This window comes from Coturnix japonica, unplaced genomic scaffold (assembly GCF_054131305.1).
Source record: "Coturnix japonica strain WE unplaced genomic scaffold, WE-NBRP24 Scf040, whole genome shotgun sequence".
Classification (NCBI taxonomy): Eukaryota; Metazoa; Chordata; class Aves; order Galliformes; family Phasianidae; genus Coturnix; species Coturnix japonica.
The window spans coordinates 3,159,423-3,183,068 of record NW_028188943.1 but is presented as its reverse complement, the minus strand read 5'-3'; positions in this window follow the sequence as shown (position 1 = coordinate 3,183,068).

Sequence of the window (23,646 nt, the reverse complement as noted above, 5' to 3'; positions counted from 1 at the left end):
TATCCCAAATACGTCACTTGCTGCTGAGTTAGTTGTGCTTTCTGTCAACCAAGAAACTCAGCAAACTCTCAGTCTATTATACACAGCCCTTTTGTTGCTGTGGCACCCACGTGCTCCAGTAAAGTTCCACCCTAGGATGGAGGATGCCAGGTCTCAGGCTCACGAGTTGACCAGTTCTCAACAATCATTCAGCTGTTCTCACAACCCTGGGTAACACTGTCCAGGTTCACTGAGTCTCTTCTCCCTCTATTAGGGAGAACAGATACACGCAAGTACTCGTATGCTATCATGAGGAATCCAGTAGGTTACATTTAATTTAGAAGCATGATGCAATCAAAAGCTCGCTTAAATAAAAGCATACCCTTTTCTTTCACTCAAAATAACAGCCCAGAAAAAAATAAAAACAAAACAAAACCCTCATCATAATTGTTAAAGAAATTATCTACTAGATCTCGATGGAGAGTGGAGACACATGCTAGTTTTAGGAACACAGCACTTATCTCATTATCTGAATGCATCTCAAGGCATGCTCCTTGTGAAACTGTGAGAACTTCTATCATTAACAGACATGTACCGTGCCCTGATATATGGTTAAACCGCTTGCAGTACACTGTCAGATGTACAGGATGGCAGCTGTATGTGCTGTGACCAAATAAACCCCACACTGAAACCTTTCAGAATTTTAGGACCTACAAGTATTGCATTCATATTTAAAGTAAAAAATTCCTAAGCTACACATGTTCTAGGTTTCCATTTGTTAGATACAACATACCTTTGGAAGTAGGCGCCTGAAAGGATATGCCTTCTACTTGCTTCTCTGTCTGGCTCTTTGAAAAGAAGGCCTTTGGAGCAGGAAATGCAAAGGGCAGCTCATTTCTTAACGCTGACTCTGCATCAACATTCTCTGTGTTTGCACGCTTCTTAGATGCCACTTTTCTTGTCACTGGAGTTGACAGTGTGAATTCCATATCACCCAGTTGAGTATCATGCCTCGAATGCTGCCAGAGATGGAACAAAAGGTTTTCTGATCACAGCCGGAGAAGTTACTGTCAAAGAAATTCTAACAGCTGAGAAGGTCAGACACAATGCTTATAAAAATATCATACATTATTTGGCTATTGAACAAAACAGTTGAAAACTCTGATTCTCTCCTAGAATAAGTTCGTTTCTTATAGACTGTCAAACGCCATTTTTTTATTTGTTCATCTCAATTCTCCATTGAGGATTAACCCTCACCAGCTTATCTAAACATAAATATGAATTATCACTTGGTTTAGTTAAAAATTTGAATAATATCACAGTGGATTTTTTTGTCCAACACAGTAAGATTGAATTTCTTTTGGTACCTTTCAACCTCTGCCTACCTCCAGCCTAACTCCAGAATCTTATTAACTATGCCTTATCTCTTCCCATTGTGTTTTAAAATCCTCACTGACTCCTTTACTTGTTCCCTTGCTTGCTGTTTCTGTGCAAACCAAACACTGGAGTTAGGGATCACGTCAAACCAACCGTGGCCTACAGGTAGAAGGCAACAAAATTTATGCTTAACATACTTCTTTGCTCTATCTTCCTTTGGTCAAGGTCCACTAGATACTTAAATATGGAGTAAGCACTAGATACAATGAGAAGCAGATTTCTAGATTAAGAGCTGTATTTTTTCTGTAAGAAACTAGCTGTACATCTTCACACACCTGCTTTGTTTTCTGAGTATTTAGATCGAGTGGAGATTCTTCAAACACTGAAGCTACATCAGAAAATTCCATGGATCCAAACGCATCTGGCACATGGCTGCAGTCTGGCACATCTTCATATGCCAGAGCCTTTTCAGACAGAAATGTTCCATTGAGATTCTTTTGCAGAATTAGAAGGAAGATTTCATCAGAAGATTTCACCACTAAAGTCTAAATAAGATTGCTTTGCAAGTTCCAAACTATGGCTAACAGCTAATGGAAGTCCACAGGCCAGCAGCAACAACTTTTATATTATCTTCTTAATATTCTAATTGTTGATATGACGTTCATATCAAGAGCAGAAGGGAAATTACTCTTAGAGCTCAAGTCATCTTTCACAGCCTGCGTCAACAAGAGCAGCACCTCATAGCCTTTGGTTTCAAGACCCGGACCACAAGCTAGCTAATGATTTTACACAGAATTCCAGAGTTCAAGTCACTGTTTACATTAGGGCTGAAATTGTACTGAAAGCCTTCAAGTTCATCACACTTAATTATCACTGGCACCACACATAACTCCACGTTACATATGTGATCACACGCAACCTGGCAACTTCAGACAATTTCCAAAGCACTCCACGTGCACTTGGCTACTAAAGTACAGAAAAAGGAATTAACATCAGAAATAGCTGCAGTCAAAACCATCTAAGAATCCAAGTCTCTAGGAAACAAGGAAAGCAAATCCTCTCCAGGACTATGTTCTAAAAGGAAACAGATCAGAAAGGTGAGTTCTTCCCCCCTTTGACCACCCACTCATGTAACGTCCATGTCATTTCTAAGTATGCTGCCCAGACCAAGACTGAGGATGCTTCAGAAGAAGACCTTCCCTGCTAAGCCAAACAGAACAAGTAATGTACCAAAATATGTAGAGCCAAACGAGGAAAGGTGCTCTAGGAAGGTAAGCATCACAAGAGACCAACAGGAATACTTACACAATCCAAACAATGCACAGTTTCTGTTCCACAAGCTGCCAAGAGGAATGTGTGCAGTACTCACAGCGCACCATGTACACTGCTTACTGCAGTCATACTGCTTCGTAGGACCAGCCCAACTTACTAAAACATTTTAATGAGCAGTCCGAACTGTCTGGATCAGCACGGTTCACTTGGAAGGGACCTTCACAGATAAACCTGAAGAGGTGAGGCGACTGCACTATCTAAACCTTAAAGCATATAGGACCTTAAAGCATAAGCTTAAAGCACAGAAGCATGACCAGCAGGTCGAGAGAGGTGGTGCTGCCCCTCCACACTCCTCTCACTGAAACCCCATCTGGAGCACTGCACACAGTTCTGGAGCCCTCAACACAAGAAGGACTTGGAGATGTTCAGGCAGGTCCAGAGGAGGGCCATGAAGGTGATCAGAGAGGGCTGAAAGCACCTCTACTATGTGCACAGGCTGAGAGAGATGGGACTCTTCAGCCTGGAGAAGACTCCAAGGAGACCTTAGAGTGGCCTTCCAGTATCTGAAGAGGGCCTACAGGGAAGGCTGGGGAGGGACTTTTCATAAGGGCAGGTAGCAACAGAATGAGGGGAAATGGCTTTACATGGGAAGAAGGTAGATTAGGATTGGATATTAGGAAGAAATGCTTTACTGTGGGTGTGGTGAGACACTGGAGCAGGGTGCCCAGCAAGGCTCCAATATGATTGCTTTGCAAGTTCCAAACTATGGCTAACAGCTAATGGAAGTCCTCAGTCCAGCAGCACAAACTTTTATATTATCTTCTTAATATTCTAATTGTGGATTTGACATTCATATAAAGAGCAGAAGGGAAATTACTCTTAGAGCTCAAGTCATCTTTCACAGCCTGTGTCAACAAGAGCAGCACCTCACAGCCTTTGGTTTGAAGACCCGGACCACAAGCTAGCTAATGATTTTACACAGAATTCCAGAGTTCAAGTCATTGTTTATGTTAGGGCTGCAATTCTACTGAAAGCCTTCCAGTTCATCACACTTCATTATCAATGGCACCACAGATACCTCACAAAGAAGCATTATGACATCACAAAGGGGCATTATGACGTCAGAAAGGGCATTATGACATCACAAAGGGCATTATGAATCACAAAGGAGCATTATGACATCACAAAGGGCATTATGAATCACAAAGGAGCATTATGACATCACAAAGGAGCATTATGACGTCTCAAAGGGCATTATGACGTCACAAAGGGCGTTATGACGTCACAAAGTAGCATTATGACATCACAAAGAAGCATTATGACATCACAAAGAAGCATTATGACATCACAAAGGGGAATTACGACGTCAAAAAGGGTCATTATGACATCTGAAAGGGGCATTATGACATCACAAAGGGGTGTTATGACATCACAAAGGGGTATTGTGACATCACAAAAGAGCATTAAGACATCACAAAGGGGCATTAAGACGTCACAAAGGGCATTATGACGTCACAAAGAGGCATTATCATGTCACAAAGGGGCATTATGACATCACAAAGGAGCCTTATGACGTCTCAAATGGCATTATGACATCACAAAGGGCATTATGACGTCACAATGGGTCATTATGACGTCAGAAAGGGGCATTATGACGTCAGAAAGGTGCATTATGATGTCACAAAGGGGTGTTATGATGTCACAAAGGGGCATTATGACGTCACAAAGGGGTGCTGGGAAAGGATCTCTGTGTGGAGATTGCTTCTACTAGAGGTAGTTCTATAAGACTATATAGAGCTGTGCAGAGGCTGTAAATCTGTCTGCAGAGGGTGATGATCAGTTCCAAGTGTCTGCAGTCAATGCTCATGGTCAGAGCCCATCCAACCTGGCCTTGAATGCCTGCAGGCCTTGAATGGGGCATCCACAGCCTCCTTGGGCAACCTGTTCCAGTGCGTCACCACCCTCTGAGCAAAAAACATCTACCTAAGATCCAATCTATACCTCCCCAGTCTCAGTTTTAAACCATTCCCCCTTGTCCTATCATTATCCACCCTCATAAACAGCCATTCCCCCTCCTGTTTATACGCTCCCTTCAAGTACTCAAAGGCCACAATGAGGTCTCCCCACAGCCTTCCATTCTCCAGGCTAAACAAGCCCAGATCCCTCCACCTTTCCTCATAGGAGAGCTGCTCCAGCCCTCTGATCATCACAGTGGCCCTCCTCTGGACCCCCCCCAACAGCTCCACATCCTTCCCAGGCCTGGACACAGTGCTGCAAATATGGCCTCACAAGAGCTGAGCAGGAGGGGACAATCACCTCCCTCTCCTGCTGGCCACCCCTTTTTCAGTGCAGCCCAGAACACACATGGATCTATCTTTTCCATACGGATATTCCCATCTGTGTACATATATATACCACACCTACACCCCCACAATCTGCTACAACTCCATAGAATTTTCAAGGTTGGAAAAGACCTGGATGATCTTATGATCTTATGATCTCAGATCTTATGATCTGGATGATCTTATGATCATCCAGTCCAACCATCACCAATACTTCCCAGTTAAATCACATCCCTCAACACAACACCCAAACTTTTTGTGAACTTCCCAGGGTTGGTGACTCTACATGAGAGAAAAGGGCACTCAGATAAGGGATTCTGCATTTGCTATTAGCAGAGGTGGGATGAGACCGAGCACTGCCCCAGCTCCTGGGATAACGCAGAAGGGCTGAGACCTTCCAGCTGCTTCCACCCAGGGTCACACAGCAAAGCCGACCCTGCAGGAGTCTGCATCATTCTTTGCATGGCATTGCTAAGAGGAAGATCCCCCCCCTACCCTTGGCTCTACACTCCAGCTACTGTCTGCCATCTGTAAAGCCACCACAGCTCTCCTACTGGAGTTCCCATCTGCACAGTGACAGCTTGGTTTCTTCTTACTGTCAAAGCAGCCACAGCCTCAGTGCTTCTCAAATCTCCCCTTTTCAGCTGATTTCCTCTTTCTAGTGGCTGGGCAATTCCTCCCTCTCACAGTCATCCCTCTGCCCCACTCTGTGCCCACAGACCCACAGAGGGCACACAGAGCCAGCCCTGTCCCAGCTGCTGCTGCTTCACATCTGACAGTCTCAGGAGCTGAGATCCAGGCCGAGACAGCACTGCCCAGACATGGTTTGTAGGACGTTTGTGAGAGGAAATAGGGAGGTTTGTGATTAAACCTGCCCCCTAAGGAGGAAGGCAATGCTGCCTGCAGCCCCAGCAGGCATTACAAAACATCCCCATTTACAGGAGGGTTTTAAATAGCACAATTCAGGAACTACAACTGCACAAATTCCCGCATGCCCTGGAATAAGTTTGGGAATGGACAAGGTTCTACCACCTGTGCAATGCCATAGAAATAACAACCATCCACCTGTAAACCTCCATCCTCTCCCCTGCTGCACAAAGGGAAGCTCAACAGCAGTGCACAAATGTCCCAGCAATGTCTGAGCACTGCTCTGTGCATCCCAACCTGCTCATCCCATCCACTCCTGGCTGGGCAGCAGGATTGGGGTGGCACACTGCAATGGGCACAGAGGAACATGGAAGCCCCACACATGTGAGGAAGAGGCTGGCTGTGCTCCACACTCACGTTATCAGACGTGATTTGCCCTTCTGTGGGGAGCCTCTGCTCTTTCCCAGCTCATCCTCCAGCGTCTGGGACTCCAGGATCTCATTCAGGCTGTTGTTGGCTGCGGGGCAGCTCCATGAAGAGCCGCCCCTCCAACGACCGGCACACAACAGCCGCTCCCGCGCACTGCGGCTCAGCCAATCGGAGCCGGCGGAGCTGCCGCTGCCCGATGGGACCCCCCCCCCCCCCACATATTGACCCCCCAGACGAGGAAGAGGAGGAGGAGAGCGACGAGGAGCTGCCGCAGGAGCTGACGTTGGGGCGGGGGGGCAACGCGGGGGGGGGTCGGCAGTGGGGGGTGTTGGAGGGGGTGGGGCAGCATTGCCCCCGGACCCCGTGGAGCCCCCCCCCCCAGCCAAAGTGCTGCTCTCCGACCCCCGCGGGCTCTTTGTGCAGCCGCTGCCCTCCAGTTATAGGACCCCCCCCCCCCCATATTGCGCTTTGCTCACCCCCACACCCCAACTCCGGAACCCCCCCCCCACTCACCACATCGCCCCCTCCCCCCCCGGGTGGGGTTATGGGGGGTGGGGGTGGGGTCGACGATGTGCTGTAAGCCGCGCCGGGGTCGTGTGACAACCCCCCCCCCCCATCAAGATGAATGGGGAACTGTCGGGGGGGGGGCTCAGCCGTAAGAATAAAGCGGGGGGGTTAATGACGGGGGGGGGCAGCGCTATAGGGAACGCAAGTAATCTAAGCCCCCCCCCCCCACATTAACACCCCATTGTGTGTGGGGGTGGTGGGGGTGGGGCACACAATAACCCCCCCAAAGGCCAAACAGCCCCAACCCCCCCCCCTCAAAGCCGCTGCCTTACGCTGTGCCCCCCCTGCATGAAGGGCCCCCCCCCATCGATTGAGCCCCCCCCAATCCCATCTATAGTTGAGAGCTGTGCTTTTTGTAACCCCCCCCTTTTAAAGCCCCCCCCCCCCAATGTTGTGCACGTTGTGCTGCCCCCCATGAGCCCCTGACCCCCCCCCCCCTTAAAAGATGGGGTGTGGGGGTGTGGTCTCATACCCCCCCTCCTTTAAACGATGGGGTGTGGGGGGGATTGTCACTGCCCCCCCCCACCAAAATGGACACCCCCCTTTTAAAGGATGGGGTGGGGATGGGGGGGGGGGGGTGAAGGTGGTCTCGGCTCCCCCCCATTAAAACGGACCCCCCACCCCTTTAAAGGATGGGTGGGGGTCAGTTACGGGCCCCCCCCGGCGCTTTGTATGTATGTTGCCCCCTCCCCGTTTTCCCCCCCCCCGTGTCGGAGTGTGCTGGGAAAGGATCTCTGTGTGGAGATTGCTTCTACTAGAGGTAGTTCTATAAGACTGTTCTATAGAGCTGTGCAGGGGCTGTAAATCTGTCTGCAGAGGCTGATGATCAGTTCCAAGTGTCTGCAGTCAATGCGCATGGACAGAGCCTGTATCTGGAATTCCCAGGGGGCGTGCACCTTGGTAAGCACAAAAACCCCATGAGCAGCTGTGTTAGTTCCCTAAAGATGTTTCCTTTGACTTTAAGGATAGTAGTGCATTAACACACCAAAGGCTTTCCTTTATTCCTAGTTCTCCTATCTCCTATCAACCTCCAGCTACCACTGAAGTGATACAAGTTCTGTTTCTGTGACAGAGACATGAATATCCTTATCTTTTGATATCTCACATGTGCAAGAGGCAGAACTTTCTCTAACAGATCTTAAGCATAGAAGTGCTTCTTCTAGCACTCATGCAGAGGGAGAAGTAGAAATGTACCTATGATTTAATATTCCATTTATAATTGAGATACCAGACTTGCATCTCAAGAGCATTAAGACATCTATGTTGTTCTTCCTCAGAAACAATCCTGGCTGTGAAATCCCCCTAAAAACTGGTGAAGCTGTACCTAACTACTCACAGCCTAATCATAAAGAACGTCACCAAGAACGATGATGGAGCAGAAGTGAAATTTGTTGCCAAAAATGTTGATGTCAGCACCAAGATGAGAGTGAGAGGTATTTGCTTTGATCCTTCTCCTTTCCTCTTACAGTCAAGGCATAGTTGCTGTGATCTGATGATTAGAACTGGGGCTGCAGGCATTCACTGACTGTACCAAATACCTGAAACTGCATCCGATGGACTGACGTGAGTCCTGGTAATGACCTAAACATGATAGCACTGAGTGTAGGGTAAGCCAATCTACCCAGCTGCTTGGTATCTGAACCAGATTGCTTCATGCCAGCTGATGAATGTCTGCAGTTCACAGCTATTGGCCAGTGCATTCAGTCAGCAGGTTTACCACTGCATCACCATAGAGCAGTATTTTCAGCTCCAGGTTCAGACAGCCTTTCTGATTGTGCCGGAATGGGTTAGAAGTAGGGGAGCAATCGTTCCAATAGTATCTCTATCAATCAGCTTTGCATGACAAAGTAGAACAAATAAACATTCATGATGGGAGGACCTGTTTGTCATTGGGTGAAAACCTCTGCAGAAGCATGTTTAGAGCATTATTAATCAGTAGAAGGAGATGTTTGGTTGTTTTTTACTTAGTAAATCCAGCAAGAAGACCAAATGAAATATCTTGAATTGCTCAGCACTGACACAATGATGAGTGCAGAAACAGAAGGTGATACTTTTTCAGAGATCTTGCAGCAAACATTGACCACGTTAGCCTGATATAAATTGAAATAACGCAGCCTTTGCTCCTGACAGGTGCTGCAGTGAGATTTACCAAGAAGAGCAAAGATGTAGAAAAGATCTGCGCTCAGCTGCGTGAGGAAGCCAAACTGCAGGCTGAGCTTTCAGACACAGGTGCTACTGTGGAGTGGATGAAGGATGGGAAGGAGCTCAAGGCCAGTGAAAATTATGAACTGCAAATTGTGGGGGAGAAACACACCCTGAAAATTCACAACGACTCAATGGATGATGCTGCAAGTTATCAGTGCATCTGTGAGGGGGATAAAATGCTCTATCAGCTTTCAGTGAAAGGTATGTGACAGTCTGGGCTGTCCTCTTCCTGCCAGGGCCAGCAGACTGCATTCACCTGAGTCCCCGACAGTCCAGCTGTTGTCAGACAGCATCTGGGGTGTTTTCAGTGGCTGTTTTGACTTGAACTGGCCAATCTGCTTTGTAGAGCCATTTGATTTCTGTGTTCTGTGCTGTGATTTGTCCCTAAGATATAGAGGAAATCAAGGGAAAGATAGGAAAAAGAGCATCCCAGCCTTCCTGCTCTTCTCTCAGGGTGGCCACGGGAGATGATGTCAACAGCTCTTTTTGTAGCAGTGATCCAAAATGTAGAAAACACCTGTGAAGAGTCACAGGGACTAAATTGATGGAGAGCAGAACTTCCTGCCAAGGCTGGTCAGCTAGTCTTAATTTTGCTTTTCTTCTCTCTCTTTGTCATGTTAGCATAATATTTCATACTGGCAGGTCTGCCCACAGAATTAACTGGCACAGGCTGCCCAGGGAGGTGGTGGGATCCCTGGAGGTGTTCAGAACTGTGGAGATGTGGCCCTGATGGATGTTATCAGGGGGCATGGTGGGGTGGGTTGGGGTTGGAATCAAAGGAGGACCCCCATGTATTTCATCGGGAAGCACTACTGGTAATAAGACCTTTGGAGCAAATCCTGGTAGGGCCACGCTCAGCTGGTCCAGTCCGGAGGCTGTTTCTCCTTACTGCAGTATCTGCAGTGAAAACCAGCAGCTGCTTTTGTGTGGCTGGGCTCACATCCAGCAGTGGTGACGGGACTACAATGATAAGAGACAGTTCCTGAAAAAATGAATGAAATGTGACTGTATGATAGGATGGAGTTAAATGTATTGACAGGATCTCAGTCATCCCAGTGTCCATCAGCTGGCTCTCGAGCTCCTAAATACAGGCATTCTGTAGAACGTTGTTGAATTTGTATTATACATGCGTGTTCTTGGAACTGCAGAACAAATGCATGCATAATCCAGACTTTGATTTTAGCAGCTCTGACTGCGCTGTCTCAACAGACCCAACTCAGTTGTGTGCGCTGTTTTGAAATAATATGTTAACAAGAAGTTGGAAAACAAGCTCAATTACCCTCAGTAAAATAGGACCGTGGACTTAGGCTTGAACTTTTGGCTAAGACAGTGGTGAGATTTTGAATCTTTGAAGTCAATTATTCCACTGTGTGTTAATAAGGGCCAGTTTTATCATCTAACTTTTGCGCTCCAATTAATTTCCATAAAGGAATTCTGTTTTTCTTTTCAGTCCTAAGTGATATCTCCATCTTTTAGGCTTGATTTGTTTGCCAGGGGGTTACAGTGCAGTAATAGATACCCCCTCCATTGATTTCCTTCTAGTTTGCTTGTTCCAATTCTTTCCTCAGTTTTCCTATTTTAGACATTTTCTTGAAGCCTTGGGCTTCTTCCTTTGGCTCTGTCCCCTGTACAGTGTATGTCCTTCAACTTGTGGAGATAAGGTAATCTGGTACGTGGTTTATAAAAGCTGCCAATTTGCCAGCTTCTGAATTAGAATCTAGCAAGTAGAACTAGGATTAAACGTGCACGTTTGATCTTATGATAAATGAATGCCTCATGGTCACCAATGTCCCTGCAGTTCTTTACCATCATATGTATTTTGTGTCTTCATATTTTGTTTCAGCACTGGCAAACTTCGTAATCAAAGAGACAAGTGGAGGAGTAATCAGGGCCGTTGCTGGAAAACAAGCTGAATTTGTTTCTGAGACCTCTGAAGCCAATGTTATGGTGAAGTGGTACAAAAATGGCAAAGAAATCAAGACCAGTAAGAAATTCACAATGGAAGATAAAGGGAAACTGCATAAGCTTGTGGCTTCAGCTGTAACGAAAGAAGACGAGGGAACATACATCTACACAATTGGAGATGACACTCTGATTTTTGATTTGAAAGTCTCAGGTAAGTTTGTGAGGCAAACATAGGATCACAATCCATGTAATGCACTTCAGACTTAATTCATTTTATTTGTCCAATGCTGTGGGTTTCCAGTATTTAGGACAAAGATTGCATAGCTCTATTGAAGCAATTCTGACCTTCCTGTTGTCCCTATGCAAATCCACAGTATGAGCAAATAATGTAACTGTGTTGTGATGAATTCAAGACAGCCTTAGCTCCATCTGGGGCTGGAGTCACGACTTGAGCCCTGACATCTGGGCTTCATTCATCTAGTTCATGTATTGCCTCAGCACTTACATCATCTTTAAACCTATGACTGAAATGGTCCTAAGTTCTTAGCATTGGAATCCTGTCTCCTCTTTGGACAAATTAAACTCCACATTTGGAGAGTTGAGTGTCTCCTGCTGTACCCGAAGGACATTGTGATCTCTGAGGTGTCTCCCTGAGGTGCTGTAAGCACAGCCATTAGCTCATAGTGCAAGTAAAGCACTGTTAGGTCAAGCCTGGAGGAGTAATGCTTGTCACTGACATGTTCCTGTTCAGGGTGGAGCTGGAGGGTAAAATAACACCAGAAATTGTCATTGAAATTCAATATCTGTGAAATTCAGCTGGCTGCATTCACAGAACCTGGCGTTAAGATCTGTTTTCTGTTTTATATCTTGAGCCTATTTTCCATAACCCAGTCCTCATTTATGAACTGAAGCTCTACTGAAAGCCTTTTGCTGTGTATGCTCATGCTGCAGTGCAGCGCTTGTGACCTTTAACAGCACATTCACGTTCCTCTGATCACAGGATCCTTAAGGTTGATTAAGACCCTCTAGTCCGACTGCTCACCCATCACCACCATGATGCTCACCATCAGCTTAGCTAAAAACTCAGCAGAGATGATAGATCAAGCACAACACTGGATTTGGGGTGGCTAGAGATTCCTAAGATACTGAAGGATTGCTTGCAGGTGGTGTTGGCTCAGGTATTCACCCTGCATCCCACCTGCTGTTCTGTTTGGTTGAGAATCATGCATTCTGCAATTTCACTTTGTAATTCAAAGACCCTGGCTTTATCTGTTGAAAAACTGATCTAAAACAAGCCAAGAAGACTCCGTTGGAACTGGTTGATGCAGAACAAAGGCATCCCCAAAGGACAAGTTGCACTGTTTGATGAACATTATTGGATGAGAGCTAAGCTAAGATTTAAAAAGTTCTGGGGCTGTCTCTGAGCATCAAATACAGAGGAAGCCTGCATGATTCCCTGAGAATGGATACCTCCTACTTTGGTGTAGGGTTAAGGGAACACTAGCAGTAACTCCTATCACAAAATGTCACATGGCTCAGACAAAATGCCATCAAGAGGGCTTAATTAGGAGCACCAAATGGTCGCAAGATGGTCTTAGGGCAGGGAAGTAATCTATCTATGTGATATTGATTGATGCTATTAGTTCTTAACAGCTTGACTCTAGAAGGACTGTTGTTCTTTGGTCACCTAGTTATAAAAGAATAAATGGCTCCTGTCTATTACAATTTTTAAGGCATTATTTGTTCACTGATGCCATAAATGTTCCTGGCATAGTAATTGGCCTTGGTATATTCAGTGACTGAAAGCAACAGTTGTTGCTCTAAGAAATGCAGTACAAAGCTAGGTCTGCCTGTAGCTGACAGCCATCAGCTTGCTCCTCAGGCAGGTTCTGTCTGTGTATGGGAGATCACAATGTGAACCACTGATTGATCAGCTGAGGCAAGTGTGGGGTCAGCTGTGGGAGCACAGGTGAAAGTTATGTAGCTGTGCTCCCTGGAGGGGTGGAGTTCGACTCCACCTCCTCTGAGACCTCATTTAAGGGCTGTCCCTCACTGAGGCAGCATCTCTTGGAGATTGCTCACCAGGGAGGATCGCCTCAGCTCTGGTGAGTTCCCTTTTCCTTATATCTTCTGTATTTCTACCATTTTGCTTGTAATTGCTATCCTTGTTAATACCAGCATAGTTATTGCCAATACATTTGGCGAGCCAGGCAGGAGCCACTGACTTGGCATCTAGAAATATAAGGAAAAAAAAAAAAAATGTCCTTTGTGTGGAAAATCTTTAATTGGTACAAGGGGGAGAAGACCACCCCCTTAGGGACATGCCTTCCTGGACGAATTCCAGGTTTTGAGGCGTCCCCATATTACCAATTAGCAACAATTATTGAACAATGGGGCCCTTTAAGAGTACCAAATAACATGGACGCCTATTGTCTAACTGATTACTTTCTAGGACTACAAAAAGATATCTTAATTACAAAAGAAAAGCGAATGGCTGCATCTATGGCAGCCTGGCCATTATTAAATGCTTTAAATCGGGCAGAGATAAAATCAAACAACATTGCACATGAAAATGAATTGTTAAAGGCCCGTATTGAAAAATTGGAGGGTGAGATCAATCTATTGACAGGAAAAAAACCGTCATTTTCTTCCTCCAACCCTCAAATTAGATACATTTCATTTAATGACGATCAAGATCCTGAAGAAATGAATCAAAATAAGATCACTAAATCTGATCTAGAAAAACCATCTGAGACGGACTCACTAGAAGTCCATCCAGTAATAACTCAAAAAACAAAGAAAATTCAAGATCGACCAGCAGGAGTGCCTCCTGATCAATGGCCCCCTGCCGAATCTGTTTTACATGTAACAGCCCGTCCATATACGCCTACTGAACTCATGGACCTAGTGCAACGATTTAGGCAAAGGCCAAGGGAAAGTGTTCCGGCTTGGTTATTACGGTTATGGGATTCAGGGGCAGATAGTGTACTGGTTAGTGGCCCCGAAGTATCTAAGTTGGCCACAATAACAGTACATCCTGCCCTTCGGCAGAGACTGTATGCTGGGACTCAGTTCCCTGAAGAAAACCATTCAATTGTAGAATGGATAATGGCTGCTTGCGGCATGGTGTGGACAAATAAAACTGACATGCCAGTAAACACAGGGATGTGGTCTTCTATGGAAGACCTTCAAAATTATATACGCGAATTAGGTATGAGAGAGGCTATCTACGAAGACACATTCGATAGCCCTGATATGGTTAAATTTTCTGCGGGAATGAGGGACCTAATTTTACAGCAAGCACCCTCTCATATGTATGGAACCTTGGTTTCCATACTTAATCCAGTAGTATCCGCAGAGGCAGTAGTCCAACAAGCCGCCCAATTGGTAGCAGACCTCGGAGAAACTGAGCGTTTACGAGCTAAGCGCAATATCAGGGTGATTGAGGATGCCGAGGCTTTTCCAATAGTGTGAGCCAGAAGATCGGCCCCGCGAACTTCTCGGGCAGGACCTGTTAGGGTATCCCGGAAACAAATGTTTAATGATCTGCTCCGGGCAGGCGTTCAGTTTTCAAAAATTGATGGGCAGCCCAATCAGGTTCTCCTTCAGTTGTGGAAGCAACTGAAGGATGAACAAAAATTTCAGAATAAACCCAAAAGGCCAGGGATAAGATTTATAGAGCGGCGACCAACAACAACATGGAATTTAGAAGATTTTATAGTTCCAAATAGGAAAAAGAAGCCACCTCAGGTGCCTCGGGTTATGACACCGGAGGTATCAGAGGTAAAAGACTTGAATCTGGCTCAGTTCATGGCTTGACGAGGGATGTCAGTCCCCCTAGGGGCTCTAGACGGGACCGGAGGCCCTATGTGGAACTGACGATATACTGGTCCCGAAAGAATATACAGAAGGTTATGGCCCTAGTTGATACCGGGGCAGAGACATCTATAATATATGGAGACCCAACTAAATTTAAAGGTAATAGAGTGATGATTGGAGGTTTTGGGGGACAAACCATTCTGGTCACCCAAACCTGGGTAAAACTGGGGGTCGGGCGTCTTCCACCACGAGAGTACAAGGTATCCATTGCCCCAATTCCAGAGTATATATTAGGAATTGATATCCTGTGGGGTCTGGCTCTCCATACAACAGTGGGAGAGTTCCGATTGCGGCAGAGATGCATTAGTATCCGGGCAATCCAGACAATATTGAGAGGCCATGCAAAACATGAGCCTATTTGTTTGCCGAAGCCACGCCGGATTACTAATGTGAAACAGTACAGACTCCCGGGTGGGCAGGATGAAATAACAAAGACGGTGCAGGAATTAGAAAGAGTGGGTATTATAAGGCCTGCACATAGCCCATATAACTCCCCAATATGGCCAGTGCGAAAACCGGATGGAACATGGAGGATGACAGTAGACTATAGGGAATTAAATAAGGTCACGCCACCTGTTCATGCGGCTGTACCCAATATTGCCTCCCTAATGGACACACTAAGCAGGGAAATCAAAACATATCACTGTGTCTTGGATTTGGCGAATGCATTCTTCAGTATTCCAATCAGTGAAGAATCGCAAGATCAGTTTGCATTTACATGGGAAGGGAGGCAATGGACTTTCCAGGTCCTACCCCAAGGGTACGTACATTCGCCCACTTTTTGTCATAATTTAGTGGCATGTGATCTGGCTAAGTGGGAAAAGCCAAATAATGTCAATTTATATCATTATATTGATGACCTCCTGTTAATATCCGATTCGTTAGAGGCGGTGAGACAAGCAGCAGATTTGTTGATAGCTTACCTGCAGAAAAGAGGGTGGGCTATAAACCCACAGAAGGTGCAAGGTCCGGGGCTATCTGTAAAATTCCTGGGAGTAATTTGGTCCGGGAAAACCAAAGTACTACCCAGTGCGGTAGTAGATAAAGTCCAAGCGTTTCCAGTCCCTACAACATCAAAACAATTGCAAGAATTTTTGGGTATATTGGGGTATTGGCGCTCCTTTATACCTCATTTAGCTCAGCTATTAAGGCCATTATACAAGCTTACAAAGAAGGGTCAATCATGGAATTGGGGAAAGATAGAACAGGATGCTTTCCAACAGGCAAAACTGGCAGTTAAACAAGCTCAGGTGTTGGGTATATTTGATCCGACCCTCCCAGCTGAACTAGATGTTCATGTTACTCAAGATGGTTTTGGCTGGGGCCTGTGGCAACGCCAGAGTTCTGTTCGAACCCCCATTGGATTCTGGTCTCAGGTTTGGCACGGAGCAGAAGAACGATATAGCATGATTGAGAAACAGTTATTGGCTGCCTATTCGGCATTACAAGCAGTAGAGCCGATAACGCAAACAGCAGAGGTCATAGTTAAGACTTCATTACCAATCCAGGGGTGGGTGAGAGATTTAACTCACCTTCCTAAGACGGGGGTGGCCCAAGCACAAACGGTGGCACGATGGGTCGCCTATCTAAGCCAGAGAAGCAGTCTGTCTTCATCTCCACTTAAAGAAGAACTACAGAAGATCCTAGGCCCAGTGACGTATCACAGTGATACATCAAAAGAACCGATGGTTGCTCCACCAGAGAAGAGTCCCGTTCAGGAAGGAAGATATCCTATTCCTGAAGATGCCTGGTATACGGATGGGTCCAGCAGAGGCAACCCGAGCAAGTGGCGAGCAATAGCATACCATCCCTCTACTGAGACCATCTGGTTTGATGAGGGGGATGGTCAAAGCAGCCAATGGGCAGAATTGCGAGCCGTGTGGATGGTTATAACTAAAGAACCTGGTGACGGCGTCCTGAACATCTGTACAGATAGTTGGGCTGTGTACCGGGGGCTCACTCTGTGGATTACGCAATGGGCTACCCAGGAATGGACTATCCACGCCCGACCGATTTGGGGTAAAGACATGTGGGTAGACATTTGGAATACGGTCAAACACAGGACAGTATGTGTCTACCATGTCTCTGGTCATCAACCCTTGCAGTCACCAGGAAATGATGAAGCTGACACACTGGCCCGAATCCGATGGATTGAGAATTCACAATCTGAAAATATTGCCCGTTGGTTACATCAGAAGCTACGGCATGCTGGACAGAAGATAATGTGGGCAGCTGCTAAAGCATGGGGGCTGCCTGTACAACTATCTGATATCGTTCAAGCATGTCAGGATTGCGATGCTTGCTCAAAGATGAGACCGAGACCGTTGCCTGAAACAACATCCCACATTGCTAGAGGATATAGTCCTCTTCAGAGATGGCAGGTCGACTACATTGGGCCCCTCCCTCGGTCTGAGGGGGCGAGATATGCCCTGACCTGCGTTGACACTGTAAGTGGACTGCTGCAAGCCTATCCTGTACCAAAGGCAAATCAAGCATACACAATTAAGGCACTTACTAAACTGATGTCTGCATACGGGACACCTCAAGTTATCGAGAGTGACCAAGGGACTCACTTCACTGGAGCGATGATACAGCGCTGGGCAGAAGAAAACAACATTGAATGGCGATTCCACCTGCCATATAACCCAACAGGGGCAGGCCTTATTGAACGTTATAATGGTATCCTTAAGGCTGCCCTGAAAACAGACTCTCAGTCCCTGCAGGGGTGGACAAAAAGATTATATGAAACCGTGCGGGACCTGAATGAAAGACCTCGGGATGGCAGACCCAGTGCCCTGAAAATGTTACAAACTGTATGGGCCTCCCCTCTTAGGATCCAAATTACAGGCACCGATAATAAGGTAAAACCGCAGGTTGGTACTGAAAATAATCTTCTGCTCCCTGCCCCTGAGAATTTAGAACCGGGAATCCATAAGATAAATTGGCCTTGGAAGGTGCAGGTAGGACCCAAATGGTGTGGCCTACTTGCACCTTGGGGGAGATTATTGGAGGTGGGAGGTTCAGTCACCCCCTCGGTGATAGGTACATGGCCTACTGACATCGTGGTCAATACTCCGGCCTTTATTGCTAAAGGAACACCTATTATGTCCCTATGGCAGATCAAGACTCCTCCTCTGGTGCCAGATATAGTTATACAGCCACAGATATCTGGCCAGAGGGTATGGTATCGGAGGCCGGGACATAATCCAGTACAAGCAGAAGTATTGACCCAAGATAAGAATACGGCCTGTATCTTGCCCTGGAGGGCGCATCTTCCCCTCCTAGTACCCTTGAAACATCTATATTACTCCCCTTAAGATTGATTCTAAGCCTCTAGGACCATTACTCTGGACTGATGAAACGCAGACGGACCTGCACTTCAAGATGATTCGTCTCCGGTAACATCTATCAAGCACTGGCCCATGGAAGATCATAAACACCCATCCAATCATCATCATTTGAATAATATCAGCATCTAATGCAACGGGAGATTGTATCAGCGTCGTGATTGGGTCTCTGTAATAAGGGGAACTCACCTAATCATTGGTTCACGTTGTGAAGGGGTGGAGTGTATGGGAGATCACAATGTGAACCACTGATTGATCAGCTGAGGCAAGTGTGGGGTCAGCTGTGGGAGCACAGGTGAAAGTTATGTAGCTGTGCTCCCTGGAGGGGTGGAGTTCGACTCCACCTCCTCTGAGACCTCATTTAAGGGCTGACCCTCACTGAGGCAGCATCTCTTGGAGATGGCTCACCAGGGAGGATCGCCTCAGCTCTGGTGAGTTCCCTTTTCCTTATATCTTCTGTATTTCTACCATTTTGCTTGTAATTGCTATCCTTGTTAATACCAGCATAGTTATTGCCAATACAGTCTGGATGGAATGAAGGGCATGAAATACTGATGTGCTCATCAAACGCTGCTTGTTAGCTTAGAGACAAGGTGTTGAATTGGTTTGTTCATGTATTGCAAACAGGTTACTTAGCTGCCTTCATTTTAGCTTCAGAAGAACATGTGCAGAATACAGAATTGATTAAAAGAAATAAGAACTGTCTGCATAGAACTTACTCTTTCCTTACACAGGAGAATCAAGCGCACGTTTGTATGTGAGTACCTCCAGAGGTGAAACTTGATCCCCCAGATGTAATGAGCAGAGACATTACAATCAGTTCTAACTGTATCTTAATGCTGTGCTGAATAAGCCTGAGTCAGGATGTAAACCACTTTCTCTTTTTATCTTCAGATGAAGCCATTAATTTTGTCAGCAAGTCCAAAACGACTCCAGAAATATCAGTCAGTCCTTCTGAAGACCTGGAGCTGGTGTGTGAGGTGTCAGCTGCAAGTGGAGCTGTCGTATAGAAGAAAGATCAAACAGAGGTGAAGCAGGACCAGAGGACAACCATCATCTCCCAGGGGACACACCGCAAGCTCATGGTCAAAAATGTGACCCTGAAAGACCAAGGGAGCTACAGCTGTGAAACAAAAGATGACAAAGCAACATTCCAAGTGAAAGTCAGAGGTGAGAAAATGCTTGGAATCCCAGAGATAAAGGAACACTTCATTTTGTGTGTCTTGCATTTGGAGGATCAACTTACAGCCTCTCTGGTGCAAAACATTTTGGCTATAGGACTTTCTTTGTCATCTAGTGTCATAGCAACACTTTTCTACATGTGCTTTTCCATCCAGGAATGAATTACTGCAACAAACCATAGGCAAGGAGGGTAACTTGTGCAGCTCTTGTAGTCATCTGGTGTCTGCAGGGTTACAGTGCAAGAGCACACCAGGCATGCAAGGAGTGAGAAAATGGGAGGTGTTTGAGATCTGGTTACAAAATTTGAATGACACAATGAGTTGGAAAATGCCACTAATCAGACTCATAAATGGCCTGGGTTGCAAAGCCCCACAGTGCTCATCCAGTTCCAACCCCCTTCTTCCTATGTGTAGGGTTGCCAAGCAGCAGCCCAGGCTGCCCAGAACCACATCCAGCCTGGCCTTGAATGCCTGCAGGGATGGAGCATCCACAGTCTCCTTGGGCAACCTGTTCTAGATGGCCATTCCCTTCTGATTTACTGGAAATGTAGAGAGACATCAGAAGAAAAAAAGAGAAGGGAGGAGGTTCAGCAGTGCATGCAGGTGTTCTAAATCTCATGTCCAAATCTGCTATCAGACTGCGAAATGTTTAGATTTATGATATGATATGAAATGATATGCTTATCATTTCCCAAGGCAAAATAGAGGGGAAAGTATTTTCCTGTCTTAATGAGGCATCATGATGGTCCCTGTGAAGGGCAAGTATAATGAAAATGGGGAACTGGAGTAAGCTCTGCAGCAGACTACAGCAAAATGGTGTGACTGTTGTGATGTCCCTGCAGAGAAAGAAGACGTGTTTACAAACAAGGACAAGGTACAAAAGGAGGTGAAGGCTGCACTGACTCAAAATGCCACGCTGAGCTGCGAGGTGGCCCAGGAGAAGATGGAGGTGAAGTGGTACAAGGAGGGGAAACTGATCACCTCGAGCAAGAAGTTCAAGGTGGAGTCAGAGGGCAAACAGTGTCGGCTGGTGGTGAGCCAGGTGGAGAAGAAAGATGCAGGGGAGTACAGCTGCGAGGCTGCTGGCCAGAAACTCACCTTCAAGATTCATGTCACAGGTGAGAGAGAACACATTTTGGCCTTTCATTCTAGAATGTTTTAGAAAACGGTCATTAGTTTGTAAGTTTTCCCTGCTATGCTTAAAATTTTTGGAGCTGAACTTTGGGGTGGTTAATTTCTGATGAGGAAATTGAAGAAATTATTCTAAATACAGTTGTGAGGCAGCTCCATCTTTTAAAATCTTCAGGAATTTCCTTTTGCTGTGGGAATGAGGCCATAGACAAGAAAGTTCTGATTGCACTTCTCCATTCCCACGTGCCTGTACCACTAGAACAACTCTGCAATGCAGCTGCGTCTCAGGAAGTTTCAGAACAGGGGCTTTGTGTCAAGCACTAGGGGGTGTGCTCTATGTAACATGTTTTTGTCTTGGAAGGGCTCATTTAGCATGGGAGAGAATACTACAGGAATGTTTTGTATAAGTTGATATTTTGAAGACATAAGTAAATGGCAGCTAGGGGACGAAAGACTCATGATAGTCATACAAGAAGCATCACAGAAGCCTTTTGTTGGAAGGGACCTTGAGGATCATCCAGTTCCAATCTCTGTCCTGGAGAGGAACACATTCCTTGAGACTAGGTTGCTCTAACACCCATCCAGCCTGGACTTGAACATTTTCAGGGATGGGGCATCCATAAATTGCACAACTTCTCTCCACATCATTCTCTTGGGGCATCAGACTGGGAGAACTGATTCATTTTTGTGACTCCTTCCCCAAAACCTGCTCTTCTTTCAAGAGGCCAAACTAATGTATCTCTCTCTTTTCAGAGCCAGAATTTGTATTTACAAACAAGGAGAACTTACAGAAGGTGGTGAAGGCTGCAACAACAGAAAATGCCACGCTGAGCTGCGAGGTGGCCCAGGAGAAGATGGAGGTCAAGTGATAAAAGGAGGGGAAACTGATCACCTCGAGCAAGAAGTTCAGGGTGGAGTCAGAGGGCAAACAGTGTCGGCTGGTGGTGAGCCAGGTGGAGAAGAAAGATGCAGGGGAGTACAGCTGCGAGGCTGCTGGCCAGAAACTCACCTTCAAGATTCATGTTACAGGTAAGACAGGTGTTGTCTGAAATACAGCAGAGAACAGTAAAGTAAAATCTAGTTTCTATTATACAGTGATCCAGTTGCAGTAGTCTGTGCTGAGGTTTTTTCCCTAGACTTGATTGCCTGGGTTTGTAGCAAGTATTTGGTTTTAGTATGGCACAAAGACCTGTTTCAGTCTGTCTGTAGAATAATAATTACTGATATATGTACAATGGAAGCAATATTCAAGATATTATTCAAATCTCTCCTGTGCCTGAGATCCCAAACTGTAATTCTTGTTCACCGAAACATTTGACTAAGATAAGTATGTGCAGTGAGGCTGGAGTGCATGTTCTACGTGCAGCCTTTCGTGGCAGGAGAAGCAGGAACTTCTCCTAGTAGTACGCTGCCTTTTTACTATGCCTTTATGTTGGAGGCTGCATCTGGATAGATGAGTCTGCTACTCACAGTAAGAGACCTGGTAGAGCTGACTATTCCCAGAGCTCAAAGTAAGATAGATATCTGCAAATCACACACAAAGAATAAAGGACTGCGTTGGTGAGCATATTTCCTTTGTGCCTTTGACAGTCACAGTTGTGGCAATGGTAGAGGCCATGAGGAGTCTGTTCAGGAAGCCAGGAGTACTGTTCTGGGTCATGAAAAGGCAGCCAGTGGTTTGACTATCGCATGTTTATGTGTTTTGATGTTTCACAGTGGGTCTTAAGCAAAAGGAACTCAGGTTTTGGTTGCCTGCAGGACAGATGTTCTTTTGGGTTCAATATGTTTGCATAGTGACTTGCAACCATGGGACTGGTGTTCAAGGACCCTCTTGGTTCCTTCAGTTCCTAGGTTCTTTCTTGCCTAGATTTGACACTTTGTTTCAACAGAAGAGCTGATATTCTCTAGTGAAGGCTATTAGTTTGGGCACAAGCGGTAACCTAAACCTGTTCCAACCTGTACATACAAACCAGCAAGTTGGTCTCATTTCAGTCCTTCTGTTTTTCTTTTCTTCCCTCAGAGCCAAAACCTGTGTTTATAAACCAGGAGCAGGTGCAGAAAGAGGTGAGTGCTGCCCTGGCAGCAAGTGCCTCCCTCAGCTGTGAAGTAGCACAGGATCCAACTGGAGTAAAATGGTTCAAGGATGGAAGACTGCTTGCCTCCTCCAGAAAGTTCAGAATGGAATCTGTGGGCAAAACACGGCGTCTGGTTGTGGAGCAGCTGGAGAAGAAAGATGCTGGAGAATACATCTGCGAGGCTGCTGGCCAGAAGATGACCTTCGAGCTGGAAACAACTGGTGAGCATTCAGAAATTCTCAGCCAGGATTTTGTAGCCTTGTTGTGAACTGGGTTTTAGGGTGAAATCTCAGTTTTCTTTGCACCTGACAGTGTGAGAATTTGCTCTGGCCCTTTGTGTACCTCCCCGGTGCTCAGCTGTTCCTTCCCTTACTTGAGGATAACGTCATTTATTCAAGGTGATGTCCAAACGGGCTTGTTAACAGTCCTCTGCAGTGCTTTAAGCTGTCATAGGTCAGCCAGAATTTATGCAAGTTCTATAGCCATTCCTACATGTTGAAAACACTGCACTGTGCTTAAGCTTCAGCATATGTTCCAGTAAGTACAGTTCCATTAATTCTAGGGAATTGGGTGAATTAAGCATAGATCTGAAGGCTGCCTTTGCCCAGTGCAGAGATGGAAGGACTAATGTAGATTTGACTTGATATTTTCCCTTCTAGGATGGGAAGGAGCACCATCAAAGTAAAAAAGTGGGCATTACTTCCCAGGGAAATAAGAGAAGTCTCATTATTCACAGGTGGTGAACTCTCATTTTCTCTCTCAGTCTGCAACCAGGCTGGGTTGCTGTTTCAGTACTGGCTGTTTTATGCAGGAACTCTGCTCCTGAGGTTAATCTAAGTTGTATCCAGGCCCTTCAGAAGGAAAGGGAAATAGCAGCACAGAAATATGGTCTGATTCTGACATAAAGAAGTGCAGACCTGGAGAGTTAAAAAGGATTGTGTGATGTTCAAGGGACTTTGAAGGAAAGATGTCCCCTAGGTAAGATTTGTGGCTGACATTCCCCATACATTGTGGGTACACAAGCTAAGGAGAGACTAGTGATGAGCATGCAGAGAAGCCAATGATTCAGACAGGTTTGTAGTGACACGAC